Below are 14,109 nucleotides of genomic sequence, written 5' to 3'. Positions count from 1 at the left end.
CACACACACACACACACACACACACACACACACACACACACACACACACACACGCACACACGCACACGCACACGCACGCACGCACACACACAGAGAGAGAGAGAGAGAGAGAGAGAGAGAGAGAGAGAGAGAGAGAGAGAGAGAGAGAGAGAGAGAGATAGCAGAAAAGCAGCCTACCAGTCCCTCCATGTATGCAAATGATAATAAAGGGTTAAAATGGAAACAATGCACGTTGTCCCACATAACTGGAGTCTAGGGATGGAGTTGATTTAAGTTCACACGTTGACACGCCGCTATAAGGACATTCAACACTTAATCCCTATGGGGGGGGCTATTAGGCTACTAGTGTCTTTTCAGTTTGTAGCTCTACGTTAAATATCTTCACCAATGGAAACCCCAGAATAGAGGATATGCGTGTGACATCATCATCAAACCCGGAAGTTATGCAGGAATGCCTACTGAGTGTCAAAAAAAATACTTTCTGGCCTTGACAGCCCATGCATCCAAACAGAAAAGTCATATCTGATTGCATTAAACAGCATTAAACAATGTTAAACTCACTTTGCATGTTGCTTTGCCACTCGATTTGCCACTCGATGTGCCATTCACTTTAAGCATGTGCATATCCTCTATACCCCTGAATGCAGATGCTGGGGTTAAACACGATGGACCAGCCTTCACTTAAATTTGTGTTATTGAGAAAAGCACATCACAACTGTTCCTGGAACAGATTGAACCCTGGAACAGCCAAAAGCAGTTTCCCCTTTCACATTGAATGACCTGCTCTGCCTGTAAGAAATCCTCAGTATTCATTTATCCCGTTACTCTCCCAGTTGCACCACTTAAACCCCTGTGTGTACTTTGTTGACCGGGGTCCCCCAAGGGTCTGTACTTGGTTCCCTTCCTTTTTTGTTGTTGCTGATCTACAAGATGGGCTATTTTCACAGAATGTTCGCCTTTTCACCAAATGCTCATGTTCATGAAAATGCTTTTGTGCATTTGTTGTTAAAATGTTTCAAAAAATATTCCAAATATTCCACATTTTATTGCAAGAGTTTTTGAAAATAGCCGATGCATGTAGGTTTAAAGTGCTCATGTGGCCTACGTTGCTTCTTTTGGGCTTGTTTTCCTAGTACCTGGTTGCTTATTTCTCTCACAAAATATGGCAACACTGTGTGTGAGTCCTCATTAACGTTGGCCGACAGTTAGTGCTGGACTAAATGTCAACTTTTGCCAACAGACTGCCAGTCTGTTGTAGTCTGTTTGGTGGAGAGTCACCTAAAGCGGACTCGAGCCACGACGAGAGGCACCGGCACCGCCGAGCGAGCCGTACGGGCGAGCGAGGCGCCGTGCTGAGCGTTGCAAAGTCCACTTCAGCCGACTCAGCGCCGCTCGAGTTAATGTCCCAATAGGGACAGAATCGTAACTCATATCCCCCCTAGTAAACATGTGCCGTTTTTGCCCCATCCAGTCAAATGTTTGCCCCTTTGCCGTCTTGGGAGTTAGAATGCGTTGTCAAGGTAGGATAGATAGATAGACCTGATCCCGCGGGGGGGGGGGGGGGGGGGAATTCAGTCACCAGAGCCAGCACAACAGTTAAGTCAATCGATCGTGTTCCTGCTTGGGTCAATATATATTGAAATTCTTTATTCGGAATAACCCCTTGAGATGAACCATCTCGTTTTCAAGGGGCTCCGCAGTTACAGAATACATAATAATACATTTAAGAAACAGAACAAAACAAAACATAAATACACGGGACAAAACAACATCAATCAAGGGGGAAAACAAGACAAAACATACAACAATAACACAACAACAATACACAAAGCACATACAGTACATGAATTATTGTGTCATAGATCTGTTACTGATAATTAGTGAAAACATGAGCAGGTAGTCTCAAAGTGAGAGGACGGCGCCGTTTTAAACAATTGAGGAGATGATATTGATACCGAATATTAACAGGTAGGTTGTTCCAGTCAGAAGGAGCTTTAAACCTAAAGGATTTTTTGGAAACCGAATTAAATACGCTTGGAACATCAAAGTAAACTTGTGCACAGTGTCTCAGTTGGTGTCTGGAAGTAAAATGATTCATATACTGTCTGTTTGAGATACTGTGGGTAATTAAAGTAGATACATTTAAAAAATAGAAAATGTGCTCCTCGGAGCACAGGTCTCCGCCAGTACTGTTCCTGATTAATCCTGTCTTAAGTGTTACTTGATTAATCCTGTCTTAAGTGTTACTCCGCCATTTCTCAGCCATTTCGTGATTATTCCTGTCTTACCTCACTTTGAAAGAGACACAGACTCTTTCAAAGTGACACATCTATTTATAGGCCGCTATACGTCATGCGTCTCACTAGCCAATCAGAGCACATTCTTTCAACGTATTGTCACGTGTCACGTGAGGCTTGACCAATGTTAGCTTGGCCGAGGGGGGGCGGGGACGGAAAGTGAAAACATAGTCTCCTGGCGGAGACAATGAACTGTAACCAGTGCTGCTGTCGTCTTACTGTGGGAGATGGCAAGTTAAGGTTTTCATACATGTGGAACTACATGTGGAACACATGTAGTTATTTAAGCTCCTATTTAATAAGGGTTTTTTTTGTCAAGGTTTTAAAAGAATAAAACACCATGGAATTGTTTCTACATTAATTCTTTCATTTTAATTTCATAATGTTATTAAAATCTTACGCGTTTTGTCAATTATTTGTGGGGGGCCCACTTTCAGTATCCTCATGGCCCACGGGTTGAGAACCACTGTTGTAAAATACAGCAAGGGTAGTGGCATGAACAAAACAAAAAAATCTAGGAGTGGGAGGAAGTATACAATCACAAAAACACACCCATCAACAATGATTTTTATTTAATGTTTTTAGTATACAACAAGTACACACTCTATACCCTTGGTTCTCAAAGTGGGGTCCGGGGACCCCCAGGGGTCCTTGGGGTGGTTCCAGGGGTTCCCCAGCAAAAGTAGTTAATATAGTATCACAATCATTTTAATCACTTTATCCATATTTTATACTTTAGCTATTCAAAAATAGCAGATCTACAAGCTCATAGCGCGGCACCGAGCGCTATGAGCTTGTAGATCTGCTATTTTTGAAAAATCTTGAAAATGTGTGCAAATCTTAAATATATATATTTTTTAAAGCGAACATTTTTAACTCAAATCTTTGCTTCTGGGGAGGTCCCTGGAACAATATTTTGGAGATGGGGGTCCGTGGCCAAACATATGTCATTATGGGGGTCCTTGACATAAAACAAGTTTGAGAACCACTGCTCTATATAATAACCTGCACTATGCAGAAACAAAACACACACACACAGTCACAGTGTCAGAGGAGATACAGTATGTGTGCAGATGTCCCCACTATACAGTATATGTCACTGTACTGGGAGGAGGTCAGACAGACCTCCACTCCTGCTCTCTCCTCCATCCCCTCCTCCTCCTCCTCCTCCTCACAGCCTCATTAAAATTTCCTTGGCAACGGTGGCAGCCAAATCACCTGCGATGTTGTTGTGACAAAGCCTTGTAAAACGCTAGAAAGAAAGTAGGACATGGCTGAACGCCACTCCTCTCCTCTCCTACCTACTTCACTTCTTTCCTCTCTCCTCTCCTCCCTATTTCACTTCTTTCCTTTCTCCTCTCCTCTCCTCTCCCCTCTTCTCTTCTCTTCTCTTCTCTTCTCTTCTCTTCTCTTCTCTTCTCTTCTCTTCTCTTCTCTTCTCTTCTCTTCTCTTCTCTTCTCTTCTCTCGTGTGCATATTCAAAATGTACTTTATGTAAAAGTACAAAAGTAGGCTAATTGGCATCAAAATATACTTCAAGTACCAAAAGTAAAGAGTACTCGTTATGCAGAATGCCCCATTTCACAGTTGATTATTCATTTGAAAATAGCAGACCATGTCTCTGATATGTAGAGGAGTAGAAGTAAAAGTATAGAAAAGTACACTACCTCCTGCCTGACCGACACCAAAACATGGATGCAAACAAACTTCCTAAAACTCAACCGCAATAAATGTGAAATCCTAACCATTGGCCCAGACTCCCTCACCCGCTCCACTCATGACTTCTCTCTCAACATTGACGGCTCCATTGCCACCTCCTCCGCCCAAGTCCGCAACCTTGTTGTCATCCTGGATCCCACAGTTTCCCACTCTCTCCTTCCAGTCTAATGTCAACCAGATCATTAAAACTGCCTCCTTTCATCTTCGCAACATTGCCCGCCTTCGTCCCAGCCTATCACACACACTGCTGCTGAGACACTCGTTCATGCCTTCATTACACCCAGACTCCACTACTGCAATACGGCGTCACCACTAGGGCTGTGAATCTTCTGCTATCTCACGATTCGATTCCGATTCTTGGGGCCACGATTCAGATTTTTTCAAAACAAACAATTCTCGATTCAAAAACGTTTTTTTTTTTTCGATTCAAAACGATTCTCCATTCAAAACGATTCTCCATTCAAAACGATTCTCCATTCAAAACGATTCTTGATTCTAAGCATAGGATTTCAGGATCTACTCCAGTCTGCTGGCATGAGAGCAGAGTACATTTATGTAGCTTTTATAATTGTAAAGGTTTTATCAATTGATAATAATGTAAACAAACAAAGCTTTTTTTTTTTTTAAATCGATTTTTTGAAAATGAGAATCGATTCTGAATTGTCCAACAGTAGAATCGCGATTCGTATTCGAATCGATTTCTTCTGACAGCCCTAGTCACCACCAAGGTTCTCAAGAAACTACAGTACGTACAAAACTCTGCCGCTCGCCTGCTCACCAGAACCAGATCCACACCAGTCCTCCATGACCTCCACTGGCTCCTAGTCAAGCACAGAATACACTTCAAAATACTCATCACTACCTACAAAGCCCTCAACAACCAGACCCCCCGCTACCTCTCTGAACTCAACCAACGCCTCGCCCCCCTCCCGCTCCCTCAAGTCGGTGATGCCAACCTCCTGGGACACCCTCAGGACAAATAAGCAAACCTGGGTGACAGCGGCCCCGCCCCCTCACTGTGGAACTCACTGCCAGCTCACATCAAAGCGCATGCCCCCACCCTCACCACGTTTAAAACCACTCTCAATGGCGCTCGGGGTGGCGCAGCGGTAAAGTCCCTGACCACCACCCACGGAGCTTGTGGGTTCGAATTCACCGTGGTACATCCGGCTTTGTCGGGCGTCCGTGCGAACACAAATTGGCCCGTGTTCGCGGGAGGGAAGCCGGGCAGGGGAAATTATTTGTTACTCTAAAAAAAACGTTTAAAAAAAAAAAAAAAAAATCCTTTGTATTATTATTATTATAGTACTTGAGTACATGTACTTAGTTCATTTACACCACAGGCAGGCAGGGCGGAAGCGCTGCCAGTGCTCCGTAAGTGCGTGAGTGGGTGAAAATAACACTGCAGTATACTGCGCACGCACACACACACACACACACACACACACACACACACACACACACACACACACACACACGCACGCACGCACGCACGCACGCACGCACGCACACACACACACACACGCACACACCCACCCACCTCCTGGGGCCCTGGATCATTCACTTAAAATGCACAGTTCATTTCCAAACCTTATAAATCTTGAACCAATGCAAAGTATTAACAAGAGCTTGTTGTGGCTAAATAATAACTGCATTGGATCCATTGGAACACAAGTTATTTTTCCGTTACCGCACTTGAAAAGTAACAGTTTTGGACCTAACCCTAACCTGACAGCATGGATATCCAATATGTGCCTTTAAGGGGGGGGGGGAGGAACTGGGAGACTCCTTAACTAAGGCCCAGGGTTCAATATTATGTCAGAATAGGTGAAGTCATCCAGTTGGCACAGACAGCTATGCTCTTCAGTTACTTATTTCTACTTTTCTTTTGTGTGATGTTTTTTATGGAAACCATTGATGACTGCTGGTTTTCTACGCCACGGGTTGCCAAACCTTTTCTAAGCCAAGGGCCACCAAAATAGTCATGGCCTCTGGCTGTGGCCCCCCTGTTGCAAAACCACGTTAAAACCGGGAAAGCATCTGTGTCATTTTAGATTTTTGCGTTGGCTATTGAAAAATAGCAGATGTACTCACAGCGCATCACGAACAAGCTTGTACATCTGCTATTTTTGAACATTTTTGAAAAATCTTGAAAGTGTGAGAACTGCTGATTTAGAAGGCATTTGTAGAATCTGCCTCTGGTCTTAATGGGTTAAAAAGTACAAGAACAAAAAAAAGAAGAGAAAGAAAAGATAATAGTGAAAATAGCTTATCTATAAGCTCAAAACATGTCACGCTGCGATGCATTGTGAGTCTGTAGATCTGTGATTTTTGCTATTTCTGAACATTTTGGGAAAGATATTTCCACACAATAAAACAAAAAGAAAATACACACTTTGATAACCATTGTTCTACACACTACCAGCTAGTTAAAGGACCGATGGTTGCATGTTTTGCCCGTTGGATAAGATTCAACCTAAACCATTCCATTGATTACCACTTTAAAATCCACTTGCAGGGACTTGAAACTTACTTGAGACAGATAATCCAACACAATAAACTTCATTTATCTTTTTTTCAACGTTATCGTTACACTTTAAGCACAGGACTGACTTTAAAAGCCTATAGACGGAAATAGTCTCCTGTTTTACTAACTAAATTCAAAAATCCATGACTCATTAACATGAGTAATTATGTTTGGCAAGCACCGATTAATGTAAGCTTGTTGACGTTTTAAGAACTTCTAACAAAACCTAAACAAAGCCGTGAATGTATTTGTAATAAATGCATTAACAGGAATATGCTTGATGTCCATGTACGATACACGGCTGCAGCTGTGAATAGACTAATGACATAATTGACACCATTATGCTCCTTTAACTACAGTACATTCACCTAGGCTTCATCCATCATAACACATAGTCTGCTGTACCTCTACCGCGACAGAGCACGTGGTCACTACGCGAGTGGCGTCCGTAGTACCGCTAGTTTGAACAAGACCCGGTAAGGACGCTCTGTGATTGGCCAGTAGTCGCTGTGATCGACAGAACTTCTTCATATAACGTTTTTGCAACTATGCCTCAAACTTAACTAAACGTATTCCCATGCCTAAACCTAACCTTATTCCTAATCTTACCTCAGTCAAAATTATGCCTAAAGCGCGGTCACTACATGTTATACTACTGATGAATTGAGTTCAATGGACCACAATGTGTTATCCTTTTAGAATAACCTTTGACTGTACCACCTGTACTGTTGACAAATCTGTTAATAAAGCATTCAAACAATCAAAAATAAACCCTTTAGTCTTAGTGAAACGGACTTGAGTTTACAACTGTACACAGATGTTTTTTTTTTATATTATTTTTTACACTAAATCACTTCGCCAAACATAGTCTACAAGCTTGTTTTGAGCTTGTTGATCTGCTATTTTCAGGGAAAGTTCTCCCAAAAATAGTCTGGGGTTCAATTTATATAGGCCTATACTCCGTCATACCACGGTGTCGTGCGCCGAAAATAGCAGACCTTCCAGAAAATAGCTGACAATAACGTGGATGCAACACGTTGTCAGCTTGAAGGTCGACAATTCTTCCGGCCGTCAAATACGACAAAGTATATATCATGCTTAGAGTACAATGTGGGTGCTGTTTGGTCTTCCATTAAATGAATGGGATGTGCTGTTGTCGTGTAGCCATGATGAGTCATGCTGTGTGGTGACAAAGTCATTACAGCAGCCTTTGAAAGCACAGACTGTATGTCGTCTCTGTTGGCTGGAAGCCTCATTATGCCACAAAAAACTGTTACTTTTCAGGATAACAAAAAAAATAAAAATAATAGCAGATGTACAAGCTCAAAAGGTTTGAGCTTGTACATCGGCTACTTTTGCTGCTTTGGTGTGACACTGTATGACGAAGTAGGCCGTTAATTTACGGAAAAACATACAAAATATGAAGATAAGAGGTTTCTGCCTGACAGCGACGATGTTTGCATGCTATGCAGGCCTTTAACAAAACCTCTTACGTAACACCTTACTGAGACTATTCTTTGAAACACACAGACTGGTATTTGGGGGAGTGGAAGAGTCCGCCATTGTCTTGGAGGTGTGTCAACAACACAGGTGTGAGATGGATCGTATAGAGAGATAGATGTTTTACCGTCCCAGCGCAAAACTATGGTTAAGACAAGTATATATCATAGTGCAAAGTAAAGTAAATATTTTTTTTTTTTTTCAAGCTCCACAGCCATGACAAGAAGCACCTTTGTTGGCACCTCCAACACGCTCGCCTGAAATCCATTCACACGTACCAGGGCGTGATGTCACTGTAGCTAAAAGAACAGAATATTCTGAAGAATTGAGAACAGCTTTTTATTATGGGAGACACAGCACACACACACACACACACACACACACACACACACACACACACACACACACACACACACACACAGACCGCACCCACTCACAAATATGCACATACATGACATGTCTCTCTCTCACTCTCTCTCTCTCTCTCTCTCTCTCTCACGCACACACACACACAGTTCACAGTTGTCCTCACATGCTCCGTTGTTGCCATTAATAACAGAAGTAGAGTAAACACACAATTTGCATAAAGAAGCTGCCCTGAATTAAGTTAGTTACTGTGTGAGATGTCCTTCAAGTCTGAGATGCACGTACATGCAAACACGTACATGCACACAAACATGCACACAAGGCAAATGCAGGCACACACGCGCGCGCGCGCGCACACGCACTCACACACACACACACACACACACACACACACACACACACACACACACACACACACACACACACACACACAAAAGTCTGGTATTAACATTATACCGTATCAAGTTATAATGTGATATCACATTGCGATACATAAAATAAAATAAAAATAAGAACATTGAAGATTATACATAAATAAACTTAAACGGCAGGTGTGTTAAACGTCTAAACCACTTGAACCCTAAAGATCCATATTGTGGGGGGAACATTATCAAGAAATAGCAGATCTACAAGCTCGATGGGTTGCGAGCTTGTAGATCAGCTATTTTTGACGAAGATAATTGGTATCGTGTTCTTTGTGACCTGGGAGCTGTGGAGGATGAGGTTCATTTTGTTTTTCACTGTCCACTGTACAATGACGTACGAAATTCATTATTTGAAAAAATGCAGGATAAGAATCCAGATTTGTTTTGGATGTCTGAATGTTTGACCTGGAACTGTCTCATTTTTAGATTTGAGCTAAAAAGCATTATTTTACACTTTGGGCTATTCAAAAATAGCAGATATACAAGCTCATAGCGCGGCACCGAGTGCCGCGCTACGAGCTTGTAGATCTGCTGTTTTTGAAAATTCATGAAAATGTGTGCAAATCTTTGAATATATATATTTTTAAAGCGAACATTTTTAACTCAAATCTTTGCTTCTGGGGGTCCCTGGAACAAAATATTTTGATGGGGGTCCACGGCCAAATACATATAATTTTGGGGGTCCTTGACATGAAAAAGATTGAGCACCACTGATTTAGAAACATACGTTTTTCAGAATACTGTTGGGATTTAGGAGACATGTAGAATCAGCTTCAGGTCTCAATGGGTTAAGTTGGCTGTTCAATAAGGAAGTTTTTGTTTTAGGTAAATTCATAGAGAAAGCATGGCAGTTGAGGTGGAGGACGATGTACCCGTAACCCACAGCTTGGACAATCAAAATAATTATTTATTCTGTTTGTGGTGTATCTTGGTGTATGTACATCGTGTGAGTGTCTTATAAGCCCGTGCGGGCTGGGCATCCTGTGGTGCAGGACACTATAATAAAAATCGATCTTTCTATCTATAGACTAGGGAAAAAGCAGTCCAAGTACAGAGCCGACTCAGGTCTGTTTTACTAGTCTACTAGTCAAGTCTAGAGGGTTAAAGAGGTTAAGGCAAGCATTTGCCATCAATGGGGTATGTGCAAGAAGGCAGAAGGCAGTACCAGTGGTGGAAAAAGTACTCCAATGTTTTACTTAAGTAAAAGTATCAACTGCAATCGAAGTAACAAGTAAAAGTCCGGAATTCAAAATTGACTTGAGTAAAAGTATCAAAAGTAAAAGTACTAAAATGTTTGAAAATAGCAGATCTACAAGCTCTGAGCTTGTAGATTTTCAAATAACCTAGGTATAAAATAGGGCTAAAGTGGTTAATGTATGTTCTATAATGTAATAATTTATATCTAAGTAACTAGTAAATAAAGTTTTCAAATATTTTTTGTGGAGTAAAAGAACAATATTTGCCTTTGAGATGTAATGGAGTAGAAGTAAAAGTATAGACAATTGGAAATACTCCAGTAAAGTAAAAGTACCTCAAAATTGTACTTAAAGGTTAGCCTGGGATCCAGCCTGCTTCGCTACGTTCGGCGGACTTTTATTTCTCTCTTCGCTACTCAGTCTGGAATGCCTCCTATCTCCAAGGGAGGCGGGACATGTCAAACGTCTCGAATCGTGCCGTGGCTTCTAATTGGTCTGTGGTGCGGGGCGGGACAAAAAAAACAGTGTGATCGTTGTGATTCGTCATTCGTTTGAACAACATCCAATCAGCAACGACGTTGCATAACGTAACATACAGTATGTAGTTCCAGTGTAGTTCTGCAAAACGAGTCAATGGGGTGCATTCCAGACTGAGTAGCGAAGAGAGAAATAAAAGTCCGCCGAACGTAGCGAAGCAGGCTGGATCCCAGGCTATACTTAAAGGTAGGGTAAGTGATATTTTTGGATTAAAACAAAAAGTATTTTGTTAAAAGGTTAAAGCACTATATTCTGATAGTAATCATTGCTATAGAGTGTTTGTTCAGTAACAGGAGTCTCCCCGTCTCTCCAGCTCTTTAATAAACAGAAAATACATTTTTCGGTAGGTGTCAAAATCTCAGCCAATCAGGAGAAAGTACCCATTTTTAAGCTTAATTTGTGTAGTGTTCCAGTTCCAATTTTGCCTGCTCATTTCTTAGTGTCATCACTTCCAATTTCACTTGTTTAATCTATATCCTGATTGAGTTCTCTATCCTGGTTGGATAAAATTGGAATTGAAACTGAAACTGAAACGAAAATGCATTTTCTGTTTTATAAAGAGCTGGAGAGACAAGGAGACTCCTTTTACTGAACAAACACTCTATAGCAATGAGTACTATCAGAATATAGAGCTATTTAACACTTATTTTAACCTAAGAAAATCACTTACCCTACCTTTAAGTACAGTACTTGAGCAAATGTACTTAGTTACTTTACACCACTGGGCAATACAGAACACACACATCTATGTCCCTTCATACATTCTGCAACTAAACTTTTGAGCAGTTTGGATGCAGTTTTGTTTTCTTTTGTTGTTTTTTCTGTCCTCATTCACACAGCCTCGGGGAGAAAACTGTCCCCGAGCCTTGAGCCCCAGGCTATGTCGGTTCCATTTGGTCCCATTTGTACACTCTCTGATTGGGAGCACTTTTCGCAGATGCCTAAACTTCAGTTTCTATTTTTCATTTACTTTACCTTACTCACTTTTACAGCGTGATTTATTAGTTGTTTTTTGGGGGCGAAAACTGGTCTGTTAGATGTTTTGCCTGCACTTTTGCTTTTTTAATTTAACTTTTTTTTTTGGTAAAAGCCTGCACTGCAGTTTAAGCCATTAGAACCAGGAAAGCATCTGTGTCATTTTAGATTTTAGCTATATAGCAACATATGTTTTTAATAAAACTAAAACATATTTACTGAAATGTTTTGAATCATTTTTAACACAATTCTTCTCTTCCAGGGGTCTCCCTGGCACAAAACGTTTTCAGATGGGGGGGTCAATGGCCAAACACATACAGTATCATTGTGCATGAAAAAGTGTAAAAAACACTGATTTAGAAGACATTTTGTAGAATGGGCCTCAGGTCTTAATGGGTTAAGTTGTGCTATATTACAGTATGTGACCAGTGTTTACTGTATTGACTGATGCTGCTGGTTATTATGGTGTGTGTGTGTGTGTGTGTGTGTGTGTGTGTGTGTGTGTGTGTGTGTGTGTGTGTGTGTGTGTGTGTGTGTGTGTGTGTGTGTGTGTGTGTGTGTGTGTGTGTGTGAGTGTGAGTGAGTCATGTGTTTCCAGGGCGGACAGATATTTATAACCACACCTGCTAGGAGGAGGAAAATCAATACTGTCCTCCGGGCTCACTGGATATCGGCTTGACCTCTCACGCACACACAGACACGCGCACAAACACACACACACACACACACAGACACACACACACACACACACACACACACACACACACACACACACACACACACACACACACACACACACACACACACACACACACACACACACACACAGTGTCCATATGCTGAATTTCCCTGGGGATCAATAAAGTTCTGGCAGTTTTTTTTACATGCACAATGAAATAAACAAACAACCAACATGTGTGTGGGGAGGAATGAATTGGCTCTATGCACAGCAGCCATGTTATCACTTCCTTCACAGGTGTTACCAATGATACTAATGAAGGCTCTGTTCCATTTAGTGGAGCACAGTGGTTCTCAAACGCTTTAATTTCAAGGACTCCCATACCTTACGGGTCCATTTGGTTCCATTTGTACACTCTCAGAGTTACACAGCCGTAAGGGGCCATTTGGAACCCTCTCAAGGAACCTAACCCTAAATTAGGCAGAACAAATGATTGGCTACACCAACATACAACACAGCTGCATTGTTTCACTTATCAAGGAGCTATTACAGTATGTCACTTCCACTTTGTACAGCAGAAACGCAGAGGAAGACCGACAGGTCGAAAACTCATCCGTTTTTCTGCAGCCTGCTGCTGCAGATCATTAAAGGCTCCCATAAAGAATGGCGTCAGTGAGTGCGGATAATTATTTTTGTTGTGTTCACGCATCAGTCACCCACAGAGGTCTGGCTGACACACGGCAAGGTCATGGGGGTGGATCTGTATTGATTATATTGATTAACTGCATGATGTAATGCAGGGCGCAAGCCATAGTTGCAGAGCCAATACTGGACCCAGTACAGTACAGTTCAGTAATAGTACAGTAGAGTACAGTACAGTAGCTGTAGGGCAGGAATTTCACAGTGTCCTTGGCTGCCGTGACCTTATGGTTGAGCACAGTCGCTCAGGGCTTTTCTGTTTTTGCTCTGCTTGAAAATAGCAGATCTACAAGCTTACAACGCGCCGAATGTGACGCGTTGTAAGATGGTGTGCAAAGATGGACAACACCAAAAAAGTGGTCAAACTGATATCGTTGCTATATTACATAACTCATTTTGTTGGGGACCCCTGGAACCCTATCAAAGACCCCCGGGGGTCCCCAGACCCCTACTTTGAGAAGTAGTGCTATAGAATGGCTTCAATCTGTAAACAATAAGCAATGCTGTGCTCAACATTCCAACCATTGTGAACTTCCTGTTAGCAACAGGAAGTTCTATTCAATTAGGGTGTACCAGGTCAAAAGTAATCCTCATTTAGACTAGCTAGAATGTAACCCAGGAAACCAGGATATGAGGGGGAAATGAGGGGGGGATTTATTTTAAGTTTTACCCCACTATTTAAAATCCCAGTTTTCCCCTGAATTTCTGAAAGTTCAGTTTTATTTTATTTATTTTTTCTGCCTGTGGACTTTTTTTCATATATTTTCGTATAGCACAAATGGCGTTTATTATCATTATTAGGCATTGTGGTTATGTGTGCTCCTTACTGTCGTTCTTTGAAATGTTAGCAGTGTCGGAAAATTAAGCATTAGTAGATTTCTGCTTGTCGTGACTCTCTGGATGGAAGAGCTAGCATACAAGTGTTCCGTGTATTTGACGGCGTGGACGGCGACGTGAGCCAAAAATAACAGATGTAGCTTCATAAGAGGAGGACAATCAATACAATACTCTGAGCACAGTGGAGATGACCTCTCTCTCTCTCTCTCTCCCCCCCCCCACTAGAAACCATAAACAAAACACCCGAGTTCACCCCCCACATATGCAGGGACACGGCGCACACGCATGCACGCACAGCCACTAGAGACTATAAATAAAACACCTGAGATCACATGCACCCACACACACACAC

This window comes from Gymnoscopelus microlampas (assembly GCF_963454915.1).
Source record: "Gymnoscopelus microlampas genome assembly, chromosome: 14".
Taxonomy (NCBI): Eukaryota; Metazoa; Chordata; class Actinopteri; order Myctophiformes; family Myctophidae; genus Gymnoscopelus; species Gymnoscopelus microlampas.
This window is presented reverse-complemented; position numbering follows the sequence as displayed.